Below are 24,350 nucleotides of genomic sequence, written 5' to 3' on the forward strand. Positions count from 1 at the left end.
ATGAAACTTAAAAGCTTTTGCACTACAAAGGAAACTATAAGCAAAGTGAAAAGACAGCCCTCAGAATGGGAGAAAATAATAGCAAGAAGCAACAAAGGATTAATCTCAAAAATATACAAGCAACTCCTGCAGCTCAATTCCAGAAAAATAAATGACTCAATCAAAAAATGGGCCAAACATCTAAACAGACATTCCTCCAAAGAAGACATACAGATGGCTAACAAACACATGAAAAGATGCTCAACATCAATCATTATCAGAGAAATGCAAATCAAAACCACAATGAGGTACCATTACACACCAGTCAGAATGGCTGCTATCCAAAAGTCTACAAGCAATAAATGCTGGAGAGGGTGTGGAGAAAAGGGAACCCTCTTACACTGTTGGTGGGAATGCAAACTAATACAGCCACTATGGAGAACAGTGTGGAGATTTATTAAAAAAACTGGAAATAGAACTGCCATATGACCCAGCAATCCCACTCCTAGGCATACACACCAAGGAAACCAGATCTGAAAGAGACACGTGCACCCCAATGTTCATCACAGCACTGTTTATAATAGCCAGGACATGGAAGCAACCTAGATGCCCATCAGCAGACGAATGGATAAGAAAACTGTAGTACGTATACACAATGGAATATTACTCAGCCATTAAAAAGAATTCATTTGAATCAGTTCTAATGAGATGGATGAAACTGGAGCCCATTATACAGAGTGAAGTAAGCCAGAAAGATAAAGACCAATGCAATATACTAACACATATATATGGAATTTAGAAAGATGGTAATGATAACCCTATATGTAAAACAGAAAAAGAGACACAGATGTTTTAGACTCAGTGGGAGAAGGCAAGGGTGGGATGTTTAGAGAGAACAGCATTGAAACAAGTATACTATCAAGGGTGAAACAGATCACCAGTCCAGGTTGGATGCATGAGACAAGTGCTCAGGGCTGGTGCACTGGGAAGACCCAGTGGGATAGGATGGAGAGGGAAGTGGGAGGGGGGATCGGGGTGGGTAACACATGTAAATCCATGGCTGATTCATGTCAATGCATGGCAAAAACCACTACAATAAAAAATTAAAAAAAAAAAAAAAAGAATGTCAACTACCGGGGCCTGCAGCACCTCCGTCCATAGAGAGATCACCTCTGATTCTGCATCAGCTGATCCTCACATCCTCTCACTTGTGTGTCAGGATAACCTGCCTCACAGAACCTCATTATTAACTGCAAGGTCAGGATGACCTGAAACCCACTGTGACATGAGACATAATACAATTTTAAACAATTCTTCCTATTCATCTATACCTCAGGAGGACCCACAAGTAAATTACTCTAGAAATATATGCCTCCTTCTGAATTTCAAGAGAGGATCTTGTACATAAGCTCATGTAGGATCTTGTACATAAGCTTATTATATTTTCTTCTGGAAGGTTCTAGTAAGCAAGATCATAAAAATATGGGCAGCAGAGAAGAGTTCAATTGGCTTCTTTCATTGAAGTGGGCAGAACAAGGGAATGCACATATGTGGGAACGAGAGGGGATCTGAATCTTCCACAAGTGCCCAGAACTGCTCAGAATCACCATGTTCAAATCCCACCTGGCTTGGGGACAGGACTTTGTTCCTCACTTCACAAAAGCCTGGGAAGAAAGATGAATACAGACATTACTTTTCTCCAGCATGAAGGAAAATGACAGAGAGACTCCCACACCATCTTTTCTTATCTTAGTTTTATGTCTGGTGAAAGAGAAATGCATGAAGGCACAGGGCATGTCACCTAAAGATATGTATCCCTGAGCAAAATCTAAAATTAAAAATACATTATATAGGTAGCTTCATTTGCACAAAGCTGATAAACTGGCCATATGCCTCCAAAGCACTGAAAATCACTGGTCATAGGATGTTTCAAAACAATTATTGAATTGAAATGAAAAAGCCTGATAACCAAATTTAAGGTCTCCCTTAAAACTCTTGGATTTAGGATCAAAGACTAAACAACTATGTAAGAAATGGTATGAGTTCCTTGTCAGGAGAGTAATCACCATTCTACTTCAGATTTTTAGAAAAAAAGTTTTTATTCTTTGTAAGATTCCAACATGCAAGCAATTTCTCTTCCCTTAGCTGTGTACATGAGGTTTACACAATATGCCCAGGTGAAGGGAGGCTGCTCACTCCATATTCCTCCCTCTCCTCTGACTCTCCTCCACCTTCCAACCAAGGTCCTAAACTATGGACAGCATTCTACTCTGGGATCCAAAATGAGAGACTCTTCAAAAACGTCTATTTGAGGAGATAAACGGCATGAAACAGCCCAGCTGATAGAAGTGAGTTAGAGTCTCTCTGCTTATAATGATAACAGGAATGTCTCTTTACCCATCACAATTTATGTGACCTGAACATTTTTTCCTTCAGGTTCCTCTCATAGAGCAAATTCCTATCCTGTAAGAGGTCTATGGTTTGAAATGTCTACCTAGTTTTCAAAGTATAGTCTATAAAGGATTACCTAAATTAATCTATGGCCTTCCCTGGTGGCTCAAATGGAAAAGTATCTGCCTGCAATGCAAGAGACCTGGGTTCAATCCCTGGGTTGAGATGATCGCCTGGAGAAGGGAATGGTTATCCACTCCACTTTTCTTGACTGGAGATTTCCATGGACAGAGGAGCCTGGTGGGCTATAGTCCATGGAATCGCAAAGAGCTGGACACAACTGAGTGACTAACACTACTAAACTAATCTATGAAGAAAAAAAAAATCATTGACTACACTAAAGCCTTTGACTGTGTGGATCACAACAAACTGTGGAAAATTCTTAAACAGATGGGAATACCAGACCACCTTACCTGCCTCCCGAGAAATCTGTATGCAAGTCAACAAGCAACAGTAAGAACCAGACATGGAACAATGGACTGGTTCCAAATTGGGAAAGGAGTATTTCAAGGTTGTATATTGTCACTGTGCTTATTTATTATGTGCAGAAATGCAAAATGCTGGACTTGATGAAGCACAAGCTGGAATCAAGATTGCCAGGAGAAATATCAATAACGTCAGATGTGCAAATGACACCACACTTATGGTGGAAAGCAAAAGAGGAACTAAATAGCCTCTTGAAGGTGAAAGAGGAGAATGAAAAAAACTGGCTTAAAACTCAACATTCAAAAAACTAAGATCAAGTCCCATCACTTCATGGCAAATAGATGGGGAAACAATGGAAACAGTGACAGACTATTTTCTTGAGCCCAAATCACTGCAGATGGTGACTGTGCCCATGAAACTAAAAGACATTTGCTCCTTGGAAGAAAAGGTATGACCAACCTAGACAGCATATTAAAAAGCAGAGACATCACTGTGCCAACAAAAGTCAATCTAGTCTAGTCAGCCGTTAAAAAGAATTCATTTGAATCAGTCCTAATGAGATGGATGAAACTGGAGCCCATTATACAGAGTGAAGTAAGCCAGAAAGATAAAGAACATTACAGCATACTAACACATATATATGGAATTTAGAAAGATGGTAACAATAACCCTATATGCAAAACAGAAAAAGAGACACAGAAATACAGAACAGACTTTTGAACTCTGTGGGAGAAGGTGAGGGTGGGATGTTTCGAAAGAACAGCATGTATATTATCTATGGTGAAACAGATCACCAGCCCAGGTGGGATGCATGAGACAAGTGCTCGGGCCTGGTGCACTGGGAAGACCCAGAGGAATCGGGTGGAGAGGGAGGTGGGAGGGGGGATCGGGATGGGGAATATGTGTAAATCTATGGCTGATTCATATCAATGTATGACAAAACCCACTGAAATGTTGTGAAGTAATTAGCCTCCAACTAATTAAAAAAAAAAAAAGTCAATCAAAAAAAAAAAAAAAAAAAACCTATGGTTTTTTTCAGTAGTCACATGTATGGATGGGAGAGTTGGACTATAAAGATGAATGCCAAAGAATCGATGTTTTTGAACTGTAGTGTTGGAGAAGACTCTTGAGAGTCCATTGGACTGCAAGAAGATTAAACCAGTCAATCATCAGAGAAATCAGTCCTGAATATTCACTAGAAGGACTGATGTTGAAGCTGAAGCTCCAATAATTTGGCCCCCTGATGTGAAGATCTGACTCATTTGAAAAGACCCTGATGCTGGGAAAGATTGAAGGAGAGAAGAGAAGGGGACGACAGAGCATGAGATGGTTGGATGGCATCACCGACTCAGTGGATATGAGTTTGAGCAAGCTCTGGGAGACGATGAATAACAGGGAAGCCTGGCACACTGCAGTCCATGGAGTTGGACATGACTGAGTGACTGAACAAATGAAAAAAATCACTATTTTTAAAAGAACTTTCTTTCTTCCTTAAGCAATGAAATGACTCACAGTATTAACTCATTTGTGAGGGTAGTTTCAGAGGTTCAAGAGAACAGACCCAGGGACCCCATTTAAATTTTAATTATTGATTTCATAATCAGAGCGTTTCTCTATTATCACCAGCCTCACCTTCTCTTTAGAAATCTCCTTGTAGGTGATGAAGCTTTCCAAACACTGGGGGACTAATGTGGGACTCTTTGTAGGAAGAAGAGTCCCTTACTTATCAGACTCTGACCAGCACCTGAAGCTACTTCAGGCTGAGCTTCATTCAGAGCCCTCAGACCCTCTGTAGGCTGTAAGGAGATTTTGTTGTTGTTCTCGTTGTTGTGCTCAGTCATGTCTGACTCTTTGTGACCCCACTGCCTATGGCCTGCCAGGCTCCTCTGTCCATGGAGTTTTGCAGGCAAGAATATTGGATCAGGCAGCCATTGCCTACTCCAGATCTTCTTGACCCAGGGATCAAACCCGTGTTTCTTGAGTATCCTGTATTGGCAGGTATATTCTTTACCACTGTGCCACCTGGGAAACCCCAAGGAGATTCTGGAAATTATCACCAAACCACTGCTAGAGTATCATAAAAAGAACAAAAATTAAGCATTGGAATAAGTCTCCACTTAAGTCTACACTATCAGACTAAAAAGATATATTGAGCAATTACATATATTTATTTGGCAGTATTAGATGAAAGAACATATTTTAGTAAATTAGACTCTTTCTCTTTGCTATGACATGCCAAATACATAGTTCAAAATCAGTAAAATTTTAAGCAAAACTTGTAGAATAAGAAGAAAGACTTATTAAAACATTAACTGAAGCTACATTTTTCTTTATAGCCATCAGGCAATTTGTAAACAATGTCTGTTTTAATATGTCAGTGTGTTTTATGCATGGTGTTCATTTCAGTTTCTACTCATTCTACTTTCATCACTTGCCAAATAAGAAGCTATTATATTATTTTAAAAAGGTAATATATGTGTTCATGGTAGACACATACAGCAAGAGCAGATAAGGGATAAATTAATGATAATTTCTGATAGGTATTCTTAAATTACCTCCAAGCAATAAACTTAATAAATTAATCTTATATAAATTAATCTTATAAATAAGTGCAGGCAGAACATTTCAGTGTACAGATGGTAGAACACACAACCTTCATGTAAATAAACACCAAACTATTGACCCATGTGTACTTTTTCTGAAGGTACATAATTAAACCCCATATAATAAGAGTTAGTAGCTCTGTGGGTAAACAGGCATAATGCAATGCAGGAGACACAGGAGACTTGGGTTTGACCTCTGGGTCAGGAAGATCCTCCAGAGAAGGAAATGGCAACCCACTCCATTTTCTTGCCTGGAAAATCCCATGGTCAGAAGAGCCTGGTGGGCTACAGTCCATGGACTTGCAAAGAGTCTGACATGACTGAGCAACTAAGAATACAGCCACAGAGCTGGCACTGAAGAGTGAGGAAAACAGACACTCTTATTCAATATAATATTTCAAATGGAACATTAGATTCAAAACTGTTTTTCATCACGGCTTAAAGTTTGAACTTTTTAAATTTAATCATTTGTGCTACATTCAGTACTAACTTTTTCCTTTGTGTCTACTATAACACAAGTTCATATTAGGCATGTGACCCCAAAATGGCCACTCTGAACCAGAATATTTAATGTGATAAACTGATAATCCCTTGGCACAACTGCAAAACTAAAAATAGCAGTCATATGGGCTTCCCTGTTGGCTCAGATGTTAAAGCGTCTGCCTGCAATGTGGGAGACCCAGGTTCAATCCCTGGGTTGGGAATGTCTCCTGGAGAAGGAAATGGCAACCCACCCCAGTATTCTTGCCTGGAAAATCCCACGGACAGAGGACCCTGATAGGCTACAGTCCATGGATTCGTAAAAAGTCAGACACGACTGAGTGACTTCACTTTATAGGATGCTAGAAGACAACCCTCTCATCTTACAAAGAAACTTTACCCACTAGGATGAACGCAGAAAACACATAAGTGGTTACAAACAAAGCAGATAAAGCACAACACTTTACCCTAATCATCTCAGTCCCAAACCAGGAAACTGATCTCCACTAAAGAATATTCTCCACACTGTTCTCCATAGCGGCTGTACTAGTTTGCATTCCCACCAACAGTGTAAGAAGGTTCCCTTTTCTCCACACCCTCTCCAGCATTTATTGCTTGTAGACTTTTGGATAGCAGCCATCCTGACTGGCATGTAATGGTACCTCATTGTGGTTTTGATTTGCATTTCTCTGATAATGAGTAATGTTGAGCATCTTTTCACATTTGTTAGCCATCTGTATGTCTTCTGCTGATTCATGTCAATGTATGACAAAAACCACTACAATATTGTAAAGTAATTAGCCTCTCACTAATAAAAATAAATGGAAAAAAAAAAAAAAGAATATTCTCAAGTGTAGCAACTGCTGCTGCTTCCTAAGAGCTATGTTCTCATTTCTAATCTGAGGACCTTATTTAAGAGGTAGCTAGCATCCCTGCTTCAAGAATGAGGAATCATCTGAGGTTACTTCAAATCTTGGTTTCTTTTTCTTCTTCTTTTCAAATCCTATACCCTCTGAATGAACTGATCATCACCAATAATCAGAAGAAAATATTCTTTATCCAAGAAAAGAAAAGAATTTAAGTCCCATAAATTCCCCCTTCAGGGGTTCCAGAGAGAAGTGTTATGGGATTTAATAACAACCTCAGTGACAGAAACAAAGGGCTGACTGCATTAGGCTAGATTTTACTTGTATTTCTTTACTAGTAACAGTGAACTTCTGGATGTTCAAGCTGGTTTTACAAAAGGCAGAGGAACCAGAGATCTAATTGCCAACATCTGCTGGATCATTGAAAAAGCAAGAGAGTTCCAGAAAAACATCTATTTCTGCTTTATTGAATATGCCAAGACTTTGTGTCGATCACAATAAACTGTGGAAAATTCTGAAAGAGATGGGAATACCAGTCTACTTGACCTGCCTCTTGAGAAACCTGTATGCAGGTCAGGAAGCAACAGTTAGAACTGGACGTGAAACAGCAGACTGGTTCCAAATAGGAAAAGGGGTACGTCAAGGCTGTATACTGTCACCCTGCTTATTCAACTTATATGCAGAGTACATCATGAGAAACGCTGGGCTGGAGGAAGCACAAGCTGGAATCAAGATTGCTGGGGGAAATATCAATAACCTCAGATATGCAGATGACACCACCCTTATGGCAGAAAGTGAAGAAGAACTAAAGAGCCTCTTGATGAAAGTGAAAGAGGAGAGTGAAAAAGTTGGCTTAAAGCTCAACATTCAGAAAACTAAGATCATGGCATCTGGTCCCATCACTTGATGGCAAATAGATAGGGAAACAGTGGAAACAGTGGCTGACTTTATTTTTAAAGGCTCCAAAATCACTGCAGATGGTGACTGAAGCCATGAAATTAAAAGACGCTTACTCCTTGGGAGGAAAGTTATGACCAACCTAGAAAGCATATTAAAAAGCAGAGACATTACTTTGTCAACAAAGGTCTGTCTAGTCAAGGCTTTGGTTTTTCCAGTAGTCATGTATGGATTTGAGAGTTGGACTATTAAGAAAGCTGAGCGCAGAAGAATTGATACTTTTGAACTGCGGTGTTGGAGAAGACTCTTGAGAGTCCCTTGGACTGTGAGGAGATCCAACCAGTCCATTCTAAAGGAGATCAGTCCTGGATGTTTATTGGAAGGACTGATGTTGAAGCTGAAACTCCAATACTTTGGCTACCTGATGCGAAGAGCTGACTCATTGGAAAAGACCCTGATGCTGGGAAAGATTGAGGGCAGGAGGAGAAGGGGACGACAAAGGATGAGATGGTTGGATGGCATCACTGACTCAATGGACATGGGTTTGGGTGGACTCCTGGTGTTGGTGATGGACAGGGAGGCCTGGGGTGCTGCAGTTCATGGGGTCGCAAAGAGTCGGACACTACTGAGCAACTGAACTGAACTGAACTAGTAACAGTACATCCACCTCTTCTTTTTCAGTCTTTCCTTCTTTTTCTCAGTAAGAAAAAAGGGAAAGAAAACCAGGTAATAAAAAAAAAAACAGGCAGAAGTCAAAACAGCTCTGGTTCACCTTCAACCTACTGAAGAAAACTCAGGGAATGGAAATATCAAAAGAGCAGACAGGGCTATTTAAAAAATAGTTAGCTTTTGCTTTGATTTAAAAAAAAATCAAAAAAATAAATCTGATTAATCATGATAAAGATGTCTCTGCCAACACTTGCACTGTAAGTATAAATATTGAATTTGCAAGGAATCCCTCTTCAACTGAAAACATATTCTTTGTGCCAGTAGTATAAGGTACAGAGAATCATCCAAACAGGTTCTGAAATCCACTTTCCAGATCCTTTCAAATAAGCAGCTACTCTCTGAATATAATCTCACCTTGATGTTCTTCCTGGGGAACATACTTAACTACTTCAGATCCTGAGCACAAAGGACACACATACTTCATCTACCTGTTCTGTTTAAGGAAATTATCTAGAAAAAAAAAGTTAATGTTTTATTTTTTAAATTGTGAGAACAAACTGAGGAGTTCATTCTTAAGATTATAGTATCTGTCTTTTAAAGTTCCCCTCAGGACTACAGGACTGATTGTCTATGTCCCTACTCCCGTGCTTCTGATCCCTACAAAGGTCTATGCTGATATCATGTCTTCCCCAATCCTGACCTGCTCATGGCAGGGTCAACAGCGATGAGAGTGAGCCTGGGAGAGAGAGGAATCACCCACAGAAGCTTTCTCCTGTTCCAGGATCACAGGGAACAGTGAGCCAGGAAAGATATCGCAGACCTGAATCAACCTAGTGAGGCAACTCACAAAACAGTACTGGCTTTCCCTCTACAGATTCTACTCTTAGCTCCCTAGGGTCCCAAAATCAGAGTGTTGAGACACAAGCGTCACTGCTTCCTACTCATTTCACAAGCGACCTTTGTACTTTAGTTCAGTTCAGGTCAGTCACTCAGTCATATCTGACTCTTTGTGACCCCATGGACTGCAGCACACAAGGCCTCCCTGTCCATCACCAACTCCCAGGGTTTACTCAAACTCATGTCCATTAAGTTGGTAATGACATCCAACCATCCCATGTTCTGTCATCCCCTTCTCCTCCCACCTTCAATCTTTCCCAGCATCAGGGTCTTTTCAAATGAGTCAGCTCTTCACATCAGGTGGCCGAAGTATTGGAGTTTCACCTTCAACATCAATCCTTCCAATGAACACTTAGGAATGATCTGTTTTAGGATGGACTGATTGGATCTCCTGGCAGTCCAAGGGACTCTCAAGGGTCTTCTCCAACACCACAGTTCAAAAGCATCAATTCTTCAGTGCTCAGCTTTCTTTATGGTCTAACTCTCAAATCCATACATGACTACTGGAAAAACCAAAGCCTTGACTAGATGGACCTTTGTTGGCAAAGTAATGTCTCTACTTTTTAATATGCTGTCTAGGTTGGTCATAACTTTCCTTCCAATGAGTAAGTGTCTTAATTTCATGACTTCAGTCACCATCTGCAGTGATTTTGGAGCCAAAAATAAATAAATAAATAAAGTGTGTCATTGTTTCCACTGTTTTCCCATGTATTTCCCCATCTATTTGCCATGAAGTGATGGGATTAGATACCATGATCTTAGTTTTCTGAATGTTGAGCTTTAAGCCAGCTTACTCACTCTCCTCTTTCACTTTCATCAAGAGTCTCTTTCATTCTTTACTTTCTGTCATAAGGGTGGTATCATCTGCATTATCTGAGGTTATTGATATTTCTCCCAGCAATCTTGATTCCAGCTTCTGCTTCACCCAGCCCAGCGTTTCTCATAATGTACTCTGCATATAAGTCATATAAGCAGGGTGACAATATACCGCCTTAACATACTCCTTTTCCAATTTGGAACCAGTCTGCTGTTTCACATCCAGTTCTAACTGTTGCTTCCTGACCTGCATACAGGTTTCTCAAGAGGCAGGTCAGGTGGTCTGGTATTGCAATTTCTTTCAGAATTGTTCAGTTTATTGTGATCCACACAGTCAAAGTCTTTGGCATATTCAATAAAGCAGAAATAGATGTTTTTCTGGAACTCTCTTACTTTTTCAATGATCCAACAGATGTTGGCAATATGATCTCTAGTCCCTCTGCCTTTTCTGAATCCAGCGTGAACATCTGGAAGTTCACAGTTCATGTATTGTTGAAGCCTGGCTTGGAGAATTTTGAGCAGTACTTTACTAGTGTGTGAGATGAGTGTAATTTGTGGTAGTTTGAGCATTCTTTAGCATTGCCTTTCTTTGGGATTGGAATGAAAACTGACCTTTTCCAGTCCTGTGGCCACTGCTGAGTTTTCCAAATTTGCTAGCATAGTGAGTGCAGCACTTTCACAACATCATCTTTTAGGATTTGAAATAGCTCAACTGGAATTCCATCACCTCCACTAGCATTGTTTATAGTGATGCTTCCTAAGCCCCACCTGACTTCACATTCCAGGATGTCTGGCTCTAGGTGAGTGATCACACCATAGTGATTATCTAGGTCATGAGGATCTTTTTTTGTACAGTTTTTTTCTGTGTATTCTTGCCACCTCTTCTTAATATCTTCTGCTTCTGTTAGGTCCATACCATTTCTGTCCTTTATTGAGCCCATCTTTGCATGAAATGCTCCCTTCTATCTCTAATTTTCTTGAAGAGATCTCTAGTCTTTCACCTTCTATTGTTTTCCTCTATTTCTTTGCACTGATCACTGAGAAAGGCTTCTTTATCTCTCCTTGCTATTCTTTGGAACTCTGCATCCAAATGGGTATATCTTTCCTTTTATCCTTTGCTTTTCACTTCTCTTCTTTGCACAGCTATTTGTAAGGCCTCCTCAGATAAGCCATTTTGCATTTTTTCATTTCTTTTTCTTGGGGATGGTGTTGATCCCTGTCTCCCGTACAATGTCATGAACCTCCATCCATAATTCATCAGGCATTCTGTCTATCAGATCTAATCCCTTAAATCTATTTCTCACTTCCACTGTATAATCGTAAGGGATTTGATTTAGGTCATATCTGAATGGCCTAGTCGTTTTCCCTACTTTCTTCAATTTAAGTCTGAATTTGGCAATAAGGAGTTCATAATCTGAGCCACAGTCAGCTTCCAGTCTTATTTTTGCTGACTGTATAGCACTTCTTCATCTTTGGCTGCAAAAATATAGTCAATCTGATTTTGGTGTTGACCATCTGGTGATGTCCATGTGTAGAGTCATCTCTTGTGTTGTTGGAAGAGGGTGTTTGTTATGACTAATGTCTTCTCTTGGCAAAATTCTGTTAGCCTTAGCCCTGCTTCATTCTGTTCTCCAAGGCCAAATTTGCCTGTTAATCCAGGTGTTTCTTGATTTCCTACATTTGCATTCCAGTCTACTATAATGAAAAGGACAATTTTGGGGGGTGTTAGTTCTGAAAGGTCTTATAAGTCTTCATAGAACCATTCAACTTCAGCCTTTTCAGCAATACTGGTTGGGGCATAGACTTGGATTACCGTGATATTGAATGGCTTGCCTTGGAAATGAACACAGATCATTCTGTCATTTTTGAGATTGCCTCCAAGTACTGCATTTCATACTCTCTTGTTGACTATGATGGCTACTCCATTTCTTTGAAGGGTTCTTGCCCACAGTAATAGATATAATGGTCATCTGAGTTAAATTCACCCATTCCAGTCCATTTTAGTTCACTGATTCCTAAAATGTCGACATTCACTCTTGCATCTCCTGTTTGACCACTTCCAATTTGCCTTGATTCATGAACCTAACATTCCAGATTCATATGCAGTGTTGCTCTTCACAGCATCGGACCTTGCTTCCATCACCAGTCACATCCACAACTATGTGTTGCTTTTGCTTTGACTCTGTCCATTCATTCTTTCTGGAGTTATTTCTCCACTGATCTCCAGTAGCATGTTGAGTACCTACCAACATGGGGAGTTCATCTTTCAGTGTCCTATCTTTTTGCCCTTCATACTGTTCATGGGGTTCTCAAAGCAAGAATACTGAAGTGGTTTGCCAATTCCTTTCTCCAGTGGACCACATTTTGTCAGAACTCTCCACCATGATCCGTCCGTCTTGGGTGGCCCTGCATGGCATAGCTTAGTTTCATTGACTTAGACAAGGCTGTGGTTCATGTGATTAGATTGGTTAGTTTTCTGTGATTGTGGTTTCAGTCTGTTTGCCCTCTGATGCTCTCTCTCAGCACCTACCATCTTACTGGGTTTTCTCTGACCTTGGATGTGGGGTATCGCCTCACAGCCGCCGCTGCTGACCTTGGACATGGGGTATCTCCTCTCAGCTGCTCACCACTCCAGCACCATACTTAGACAAGTAATTTCAAGTAAACATACCAACAGATTTTTTTTTCCATCTCTGAAGCCATCAAGACATTGTAAAGTTAAAAGGCTCCTGGCTGGGGAGGGTAAGATTTTGAGTATCTTCTGACACATATTGGCACATGACTTACAAGTGAATAACCCATTTCTAAACTGATACTATCCAAAAGAAGGGAAACAGCACTAGGAGTAATATCTCTCAGATTTTTACTTATTCACTTTTGTCATGATTTGAAGAATCCTTTTGAGTGGGATGGTAGGAAAAAAATGGGGAAAATATCTGATGAGAACATTATTCAGTTCAACTAACACTTATTTTTAAAAAGTACAGTTCTAAATTCTGACTCTACTGCTTATTAGCTATTTGACTCTTGGTAAGTTAATTACTAATCACCAGAAGCCCTCATTCCCTTACTAGAAAAATTAAAGGAACACTGCAGGGCTGCTGTGAGAATCTAGAACAACAATGAAGCTCCTGGCATGATGCTAACATGGACTCTTTTCATTATGTTTATGTTATGCTTTTCATTTGTTAAGTTTCGCTTTGCAAAGATTTCAAGTTTAATTAGGTGCCATTTGTTTACTTTTGCTTTTGTTTCCATTACTCTAGGAAATGGATCCAAGAAAATACTGTGGCAATTTATGCCAAAGATTGTTCTGCCTATGTTTTCCTCTAGGAATTTTATAGTGTCTGGTCTTACATTTAGGTCTTTAACTCATTTTGAGTCTATTTTTGTATATGGTGTTGGGGAATGTTCTAATTGCATTCTTTTACATATAGCTGCTCGGGTTTTCCAGTACCACTTATTAAAAAGACTGTCTTTTCTCCATTGTATATTCTTAGTTTTTGCAACCCCTTGGACTGTGGCACACCAGGCTTCCCTGTCCAACACCAACTCTTGGAGCTTACTCAAACTCATGTCCATCAAGTCTTCTCCAACACCACAGTTCAAAAGCATCAATTCTTCTGCGCTCAGCTTTCTTTATAATCCAACTCTCACATCCACACATGACTACTGGAAAAACCATAGCCTTGACTATTCAGACCTTTGTTGGTAAAGTAATGTCTCTGCTTTTTAATATGCAGTCTAGGTTGATCATAACTTTTCTTCCAAGAAGTAAGCTTCTTTTAATTTCATGGCCATAGTCACCATCTGAAGTGATTTTGGAGCCCAAGAAAATAAAGTCTGTCACTGTTTCCATTGTTTCCCCATCTATTTGCCATGAAGTGATCAGACCAGATGCCATGATCTTAGTTTTCTAAATGTTGCATTTTAAGCCAACTTTTTCACACTCCTCTTTCACTTTCACAAAAGGCTCTTTAGTTCTTTGATTTCTGCGATAAGGGTAGTGTCATCTGAATATCTGAGATTATTGATATTTCTCCCAGCAGTCTTGATTCTAGCTTATGCTTCATCCAGCCCAGCCTTTCACATGATGTACTCTGCATATAAGTTAAATAAGTACGCTGACAATATACAGCCTTGTCATACTTCTTTCCTGATTTGGAACCAGTCTGTTGTTCCAGAAATGCAAATCCAAACTATAGTGAGGTATTATCTCATATCAGTCACAATGGCCATCATTAAAAAGCCTCCAAAAAATAAATATTGAGGAGGGTATGGAGAAAAGGGGACCTTCCTACACTGTGGTGGGAATGTAAACCAGTGCAGCTATTATAGAAAATAGTACAGAGGTTTCTTTAAAAACTGAAAAAAAGTTACCATATGATCTAGCAATCCCATCCCTAGCCATGTATCTAGAAAAGATGAAAACCCTAATTCAAAAAGATAAATGCATCCCAATGTTCACAGCAGCACTACTTATAAGACATGAAAGCAACCTACATGTCCAATGACAGATGAATAGATAAAATGTGGTGTATAAATACATATATATGTATATATACACACACATACATGGGCTTCCCAGGTGGCTCAGCTGTACAGAATTTGCCAGACAATGCAGGAGCCATAGACAGTACATGCATGTGTATGTATATAATATCACTTACATGTGGAATCTAAAAAAAAGATAGAAATAAATTTATTTACAAAACAAACTCACAGACATAGAAAACAAACTAATGGCTATCAAAGGAGAAAGCAGGGGAAAGGGAAAAATGAGAAATTTGTGATTAACAGATATACACTTATATATCTATGAAATTAAAAAAACAAGGACCTATTGTATAGCACAGGGAACAATACTCAATATTTTGCAATAACCTATAATGCAAAAGAATCTGAAAAAGAATATGCACTCATTCATACATACATATATACATACATATATGTGTGTGTGTGTGTGTGTGTGTATATATATATATATATATATATATATACACACAACTGAATCACTTGGCTACACCTGAAACACTGTAAATCAACTATGGCTTCAATTAAAAGCACACAAACACAGACATACAAAATTTTGAACCCTGGCTCTGCTGCTTACTTGGTAAGTGGGTTAAGCTCTCAGTGCCTCAGTTTTTAAATCTGCCATATAAGGGTAACAAGAAAATTGTGAGGATTAAGTCGAAGATGGCAGGGGAAAAGGCTAAAATGTGGGTAGAGGACAGTGGTCAAGAAAGAATTTGGTGGGGGTGGGGCGCCAGAAATTAAAAGGAAACATAAAAGTGATATTCTCTCCTTTTGTTGCTCATAGAAAAGACCTTAGACAAAATTTCTGTTGTGTTTTTCCCTAAAACTCCTACTATGTTTTGTTTTCTTTTTCACTGTTTAAATTTATATAAACAATTTGGATTATAAGCAATAATTAATTATAAAGAAAATCATCAAAGGCCACAAAAACATATACAGAAATTAAAAAACAAAGTTGTTCCAGAATGTGTTACTGTCTTAACTAGAAATAATCCCTAAAAGTCCAGTGCCCTGATTCTTAAGAATAATAATAGTTCCTATTGGCTAAGTGTTCCCAAGAATCAGGCATGGAGACAAATATTTTCTCAACCACTAACATCTTCACAACAAATCTGTGCAGCAGTAATTCCTAAACTTGGTTTAAGAATGAAGTTGCTAAAGCTTGGTAGTCAAGTGACTTCCCCAAGGCCTCATAGTCATATGAGGCAGAGCAGAAATAAAAATGTGGGTTATATTGACTCTTGGTGTACACTCTTAAAACTTTGGCCACCTGATGTGAAAAGCCATCTCACTGGATTCATTGGAAAAGACCCTGATGCTGGGAGAGCTTGAAGGCAGGAGAAGAAGGAAATGACAGAGGATGAGATGGTTGGGTGGCATCACCGACTCAAAGGACATGAGTTTGGGCACACTCTGAGAGATGGTGAAGGACAGGGAAGCCTAGTGTGCTGCAGTCCACAGGGTCACAAAGAGGGACACTGAGCGACTGAACAACAACTACACTCTTAAAACTTCTAGCCCTGGCTGCCTCTTGAGTGATTTCCTGAAACTCCTTACATACTGCCCAATCTCTCCAGATTATCTCTCTTTATCAACCAACACTGTGCCTTTGAGACAAAGGCATATGAAGTAGAACAATAAAGGTTCTGTGTTTACAAAAGTTGGTCATCATTATCTACATAAATACAATGCTTAGCACTGTTTTATAATCATTCTCTCTGGTGTGTACACAGAGCATGCTCAAAAGTAGGGTGAAAACCGATAGAACAGAACCGAAGCCTGGTGATGTCAAGGCATGTTTCAGTCTTTGTTCAGATGTGCTTCTAAACATCACCGTCAGAGCCAAGAATTACCCAACATTTTTATTTATATAGTTCTCTTATGTGTATAAGCATACAAACTTTTCTTATTAAGAAGCTTTAAAAATAACACAAGGCAGAAAGACAAATACCATATCACTTATGTGTAGAACTAAAATATTACACAAATGAATCTATCTGTGAAACAGAAAATAGCCTGCTGTATACCAACAGGGAGGCAGGTGGGAAATGGATGGATTGGAAGTTTGGGATTAGCAAAAACTGGCATATACAGAATGAACAAATAACAAGATCATACTGTATAAAACCAGGAACTATATTCAATATCCTGTAATAAAGTACAATGGAAAAGAATGTATAACTGAGTCATTTTGCTATATAGTGACTCAGTAGTAAGTAAGTGAAAGTCACTCAGTCGTGTCTGACTCTTTGTAACCCCACAGATGATAGAGTTCATGGAATTCTCCAGGCCAGAATACTGGAATGGGTAGCCTTTCCCTTCTTCAGGGGATCTTTCCAACCCAGGGATCAAACCCAGATCTCCCGCATTGCAGGTGAATTCTTTACCAGCTGAGCCACAGGGAAACCCAAGAACACTGGAGTGGGTAGACTATCCCTTCTCCAGAGGATCTTCCCCAGCCAGGAATTGAACCAGGGTCTCCTCCTTTGTAGGTGGATTCTTTACCAACTGAGCTATCAGGGAAGCCTGAATAGTGACTCAACATTATGTCAATATATCAACCATAAGCCAATTAAAAATTGAATTAAGTAAATAACTCAGGGCATATTTATAGATCCTTTCATCCAAGGATATAAAAGTACTTTATAGACACACCCATTATTTCTGTTAACTAATCTTATTTGGCCCATTTCAGAGATAGATACAATCAAAACCTAAAAATTGAGAATCTAAACTCAATTGTTTTCTACTATTTCATTAAGTCATGAATGTAACAGCCAGAGGGAATCTTTAAATACAGAGATTGTATGTGTTGAAAATTTCTTTCCATTTTTCTTAAAGGGATATCATAAAAAAATTAATTGTGGCAAGACAGACATAAAATTTACTACCTTAACCATTTTTAAGTGCACAGCTCAGTGGTATTACATACATTCACATCATTGTACAATGTGTATAATCACCACCATCCAGCCACAGAACTCTTTTCATCTTGCAAAACTGAAACTCAGTACCCATTAAACAACAGCTCCCCACAGCTCCTGGTACCCACCATTCTACTTTCTGTCTCCATGAACTGACTACTCTAGGCACCTCACATTAGTAGAATCAAACAGTATTTGTCCTTTGTGATTAGCTTACAACACTTTGCATAATGTACTCGACTTTCAGTTGTGTTGTAGCATGTATCAGAATTTCCTTCCTATATAAGGCTGTATAATAATCCATTGTATGTATATGTACCACATTTTGTGTAACCTTTCATCTGTCAATGGACCCTTGGGTGCCTCACCTTTTTGCTATTGTGAATAATGATGCTATAAACAGGCACATACAGAAATCTCTTCAAGACCATACTTTCAACTTTGGGAGGTTTATACCCTAAAATAGAATTGCTGGGTCATGTTATAAACCTATTTTTAACTTTTTTGAGGAAGTTCCATCTCATTTTTCACAATGGCTGCACCACTTTACATACCTACCAGCAATACACTAGGATTCTGATTTCTCAACAGCCTTACCAACAGTCCCCCACCCCTTTGGATAGTAGATATCTTAAGGAATGTGAGGTGGCATCTCATTGGGGTCTAAAAGGAAAACCTTCAATCCAAAAGCACTTATGCTAATTCCAGTCATCAGAGGCAAGGAGTAGGTAGCAACAGCTGTACTCAGTTATAAGATGCAAATCCATTTTTCCCTTCCTTTGGGCACCAGGTTCTATAGGCTTCCTAATAAAGAAGTATTTCAGAACTCATTATACTCATATTCCAGGAAGCACACATGCCTGACTCTTTTTTTCTCCTCTCTTGTCTGTTTTTCTCATCTCAAGACAGCATTTCCTGAACTCCCCTTAATTATTGCAAAGTATTAAAAAAAAAATCTCAAAAAAAAAATAATCATAAAATCTGTTAAAGCAGAGGGCAGGATTGAAGATGAAGGTACAGAGCCTATCCTGCCCCTGCCTATATACTAGGAGGATATATAAATGTTCAATAAATATTTTCTGAATTATGCTGACTGGATAAATCACAAGGAATGACAGGAGCTTTTCAGTTCAGTGGCTCAATAGTGTCTGACTCTTTGTGACCCCATGGACTGCAGCATGCAAGGCCTCCCTGTCCATCACCAATTCCTGGAGCTTGCTAAAACTCATGTCCACTGAGTTGGTGATGCCATCCAACCATCTCATTATCTGTTGTCCCCTTCTCCTCCCACCTTCAATCTTTTCCAGCATCAGGGTCTTATCCAGTGAGTCAGTTCTTTGCATCAGCTGGCCAAAGTATTGAAGCTTCACCTTCAGCATCAGTCCTTCCAATGAATATTCAGGACTGATGTCCTTTAGGATGGACTGATTGGACCTCCTTGCAGTCCAAGGGACTTGCAAGAGTCTTCTCCAACTCCACAGTTCAAAAGCATCAATTCTTCAGCATTCAGCTTTTTTTATAGTCCAAGTCTCACATAAATATATGACCACTGGAAAAACCATAGCTTTGACTAGACGGACCTTAGTTGGCAAAGTAATGTCTCTGCTTTTTAATATGCTGTCTAGGTTGGTCATAGCTTTTCTTCCAAGGAGCAAGCATCTTTTAATTAAAGTTTCTCACTGTTCCCAGTTTCCCCCATCTATTTGCCATGAAGTCATGGGACTGAATGCTATGATCTTAGCATTCTGAATGTTGAGTTTTAAGCCAACTTTTCACTCTCCTCTCTCTTTCATTAAGAGGCTCTTTAGTTCTTCATTTTCTGCCTTAAGGGTGTTGTCACCTGCGTATCTGAGGTTATTGATATTTCCCCCAAGAAACTTGATTCCAACTTGTGCTTCATTCAGCCCAACATTTCACATGATGTACTCTGTATATAAGCTAAATAAGCAAGGTGACAATATACAGCCTTGACATACTCCTTTCTCGATTTGGAACCAGTCTGTTGTTTCATGTCCAGTTCTAACTGTTGCTTCTTGACCTGCATACAGATTTCTTAAGAGGCAGTTCAGATGGTCTGGTATTGCCACCTCTTTCAGAATTTTCCACAGTTTGTTGTGATCCACAGAGTCAAAGGCTTTGGCATAGTCAATAAAGCAGAAGTAGATCTTTTTCTGGAACTGTTGCTTTTTCAATGATCCATTGGATGTTGGCAATATGATATCTGGTTTCTCTGCCTTTTCTATATCCAGCTTGAACATCTGGAAGTTCATGATTCATGTACTGTTGAAGCCTGGCTTGGAGAATTTTGAGCATTACTTTGCTAGCATGTGAGATGAGTGTAACTGTGTGGTAGTTTGAGCATTCTTTGTCATTGCCTTTCTTTAGGACTGGAATGAAAACTGACCTTTTCCAGTCCTGTGGCCACTGCTGAGTTTTCCAAATTTGCTGGCATATTGAGTGCAGCACTTTAACAGCATCATCTTTTAGGATTTGAAATAGCTCAACTGGAATTCTATCACCTCCACTAGCTTTGTTCATAGTGATGATTCCTAAGGACCACTTGACTTTGCATTCCCGGACATCTGGCTCTAGGTGAGTGGTCACACCATCGTGAATATCAGGGTCATGAAGATCTCTTTTGTATAGTTCTTCTGCATATTGTTGCTACCTCTTCTTAACATCTTCGGCTTCTGTTAGGTCCATACCATTTCTGTCCTTTCTTGTGCCCATGTTTGCAAAAATGTTCCGTTGGTATCTCTAATTTTCTTGAAGAGATCTCTAGCTTCCCATTCAGTTGTTTTCCTCTATTTCTTTGCATTGATCACTGAAGAAGGCTTTCTTATCTCTCCTTGCTATTCTTTGGAACTCTGCATTCAGATGCATATATCCTTCCTTTTCTCCTTTGCCTTTAGTGTCTCTTCTTTTCTCATATATTTGTAAGGCCTCCTCAGATAGCTATTTTGCCTTTGTGCATTTCTTTTTCTTAGGGATGGTTTTGCTCACTGCTTCCTATACAATATCATGAACCTCTGTCCATAGTTCTTCATGCACTCTGTCTATCAGATCTAATCCCTTAAATCTATTTCTCACTTCCACTGTATAGTCATAAGGGATTTGATTTAGCTCGTACCTGAATGGTCTAGTGGTTTTCCCCACTTTGTAAGTCTGAATTTGGCAATAAGGAATTCATGATCTGAGCCACAGTCAGCTCCCGATCTTGTTTTTGCTGACTCTATAGAGCTTCTCCATATGTGGCTGCAAAGAATATAATCAATATGATTTCACTATTGACCATCTGTACACATGATGTCCATGTGTAGAGTCATCTCTTGTGTTGTTGGAAGAGGGTGTTTGCTATGACCAGTGGGTTCTCTTGGCAAAACTGTTAGTCTTTACCTAAAGCCAAATTTGCCTGTTACTCCAGGAATCTCTTGACTTCCTTCTTTTGCATTCCAGTCCACTATAATGCAAAGGACATCTTTTCTGGGTGTAAGTTCTAAAAGGTTTTGTAGGTCTTCATAGAACCATTCAACTTCAGCTTTTTCAGTATTACTTGTTGGGGCATAGACTTTTATTACTGTGATATGGAATGTTTTGCCTTGGAAATGAACAGAGATTATGCTGTCATTTTTGAGATTGCCTCCAAGTACTGCATTTCGTACTCTTTTGTTGACTATGAGGGCTACTCCATTTCTTCTAAGGGATCCTTGCCCACAGTAGTAGATATAAAGGTCATCTGAGTTAAGTTCACCCATTCTGGGCCATTTTAGTTCACAGATCCCTAAAATGTTGTTGTTCACTCTTGACATCTCCTGTTTAACCACTTACAATTTACCTTGATTCCAACTTAGCTTTTACTGTGCATAAAATCCAATCTCCAAAATAGTCCCTAAAAGTCACATATTTTGTTTTTCTTTTGGCTGTACCTCACAGCATGTGGGGTCTTAGTTCCCCAACCAGAGATCAAACCTGTGCATCCTGAAGTGGAAACACCAAGTCTTAACCACTGGGCCTCCAGGGAAGTCCCAAGTTATACTTCTTTATGAAGCAGAACAAAATAAGACAGAATCAGAGTTCAGGAGTAGTTGGTCAATTCAATGCTCCATAATCACAGCAACCTTGTATTGGATCTAAGTAAAGCATTCCACATGCAATGACTTATTTTTAGTCCTCACAATAGCTTGAGATGTTGGTACTGTTAACTGCCCTGAAAGGGAGAGAAAACTGAGGTGCACCGACATGGAATTCTGTGTTCTGTGTTCTTTCCCACTACTCTGTACTGTCTGCCTGGTTAAACTCATTTACTAATGGCTGAATTCTAAAAGCTCTCCCCAGAGCATCTATACACCTTGCAATTCTCAAAGCCCTGCAGTTTCACAGAAGGTTCTCCAGGGAGATAATCACCTTTGAAAAGGTAGCTTTGCAAAACTCCACCTGTAATATATTTAAAATTCGTGTTTGCCTTTAGGAACCTCTCTAGCACTAAACAAACCATTTATCCTTTTGTTCTCAGAATTGTGTGATTATCCGTGGATAAAATTGTGGCACCTGTGGAAGTCTGAGTCCAGAAATCTCAGTAAGTTACTAAATCTCTCTCTCTCTCTCTCTCTCACACACACACACACAAAACAAACAAACAAAAACAAATAAAATCTGCTCTCTCATGAAAATATCTGTTGAAAACACCTACTGTTAAAAATATGCTCTATTGGGGAAAAAAAAGGATCAACACTTCCATGCAATTTGAAAAAAATAATCAAATATAAAGCAATTAAACTTAGGTACCTTATAAAAAGAACAAGTGAGAATGCTATGAGGTGCATACCTGAGATACAACTGACATTTTCTTTCTTAAATCATGAAGTCCAATACTGGTGGTCAAGATCCCATCAATCTGAATTCCACCTTCAGGTTCTGACAATCTTAAAAGCGCAGCAATGAGGGAACTTTTTCCAGCTCCTGTTCTTCCCACAATGCCAATCTGTAAAGAGACCCAGGAGGGATTAAGAATTAATATGCAACAAACCTGGGAGAAAGCTTGGATATTGGAGATTAGTTTTAAATGTTCTATATAAAGAGTGGTCTATAAGTTTCTAAATCATGGCCCTACTAACATTATGGGCCAGAACTTTCATTGTTGTGGGTCAAGGGGCTGTGCTGTGAATTGTAGGATGTTTAGCAGTAGCCATGAACTCTATGCACTAGATACCAAAAGCACTCCCACATTGTACCAGCCAAAATTGTCAGACATTGACAACTGACCCCAGGTTGAGACACCCCACGTCCTGGTCCTAAGCAAAGTTAAAATTATCAGAATCAATCTACTGGCAATGAAAAGCCAGAAGTCTCCTAAGTGATCCATAAGAAGTCAGCTTAAATTATCTTTATTCCTACTGTCTGTGTATTTTGACCTTGAGAATTAGATGGGTAAATTTACAGAGATGTCAACAGGTCAAGTCAGAAGTATTATATTTTACGAGAAAAAAATGACTTTCTCAGGGATCTATTATGTAAGAGGAATTATTCTTTGGTAGTGAAACTAAGTCACTTCCTGATATTAAGTATCTTAGTTATATTCTATCTTGAAAGGAAGCATCTTAAAATTATAAAATGCAGGTCTCAGTGTCTTAAAAGACAGAGGCCTGTAGATAAAATACATATAATGAATTGAACAACATTTGTTATTTATATGGGACCTTTCTTCGCAGCACTTCAAAGGCACTTTATAAACAAATTAATACTTAACAATTGCACTTTGGAAAGATACATGTCAAATGTCAGTCTAGTCATTAAAACCAAAGCAGAGACAAATTAAGTGCACTAACAATAAGATTAAAACATTGTACAATACAGGTAAAATGCTGGTCAGGAATAAAATAATACTGTAAGAATTGGCTTTTCATTGTGAACATTCAAACAGTGTATGCAGAAACTGCCTTTCATGACCAATTAGCTTGCCCAAGAGATAAATTCATCTCCATTTAGGAATTTGTAATCAACGAGGAGCATAAGACATGCTTTCAGTCATTTGTAAATTAAATCAGTAAAATTTTAAAACTTATGGCTTTAAACAGAGAAGAACTAAATCTTTCTGAACACTGTAATCTGAATGCTCATGTATGGAACTTTACATATTTTCTCATTTGAATATCTCTTAAGCTTAGAATCTGTCTGTAAAAACAATCTTGGCATTTCAAAAAATAATTTATCTTTATTGAAGTTAAATTAAAAAAAAAAACAGCTTTAGCTAATTTAATTATCTTTGTGGCCATTTTGTACCTCATGTTAAACCCTAATTTATATTATATAGATGGGTCATTCTCTACATATAGGCAAGTCTTTGTGTGTGTGTAGAGATACACATGCACATACATACACACACAACTCATGGGTGTTCTGTGTACAGACAGACCCCAAAGATATTGTGGATTTGGTCCCAGAACATTACAATGTGATTATCACAAAATAAATCACATCATATGAATTTTGTTTCTCTATGCATATCAAAGTTATGTTTGCACTGTACTGTAGTCTACTAAGTGTACGATAGCATTATATCTGAAAAACAATGTACATTCCTTAGTTTTCAAATACTTCACTGCTATAAAAATGCTAACCATCACCTAAGCCTAAAGAACACTGATCACAGATCATCACAACAAATACAATAACGAAAAAGTGTGAAAGACTGCAAGAATTACTAAAATATGACACAGAGACACAAAGTGAGCAAATGCTGTAGAAAAAATGGTGCTGATGGACTACCTCAATGCAGGGTTGTGACAAATGTTCAATTTGTTAAA

The 24,350-nt window shown here is 38.8% G+C and overlaps 1 protein-coding gene across 1 annotated transcript in view; it reads right to left on the reverse strand.

The window, feature by feature from the left end:
• The window catches only part of LOC133049148 (ATP-binding cassette sub-family C member 4-like), a 352,243-nt gene that overhangs the window by 15,148 nt on the left and 312,745 nt on the right, over window positions 1-24,350 (reverse strand). The gene's annotated exons all lie outside the window — the stretch shown is intronic.

The sequence above is a fragment of the Dama dama genome, chromosome 30 (genome assembly GCF_033118175.1).
Source record: "Dama dama isolate Ldn47 chromosome 30, ASM3311817v1, whole genome shotgun sequence".
In the NCBI taxonomy this organism is placed as follows: Eukaryota; Metazoa; Chordata; class Mammalia; order Artiodactyla; family Cervidae; genus Dama; species Dama dama.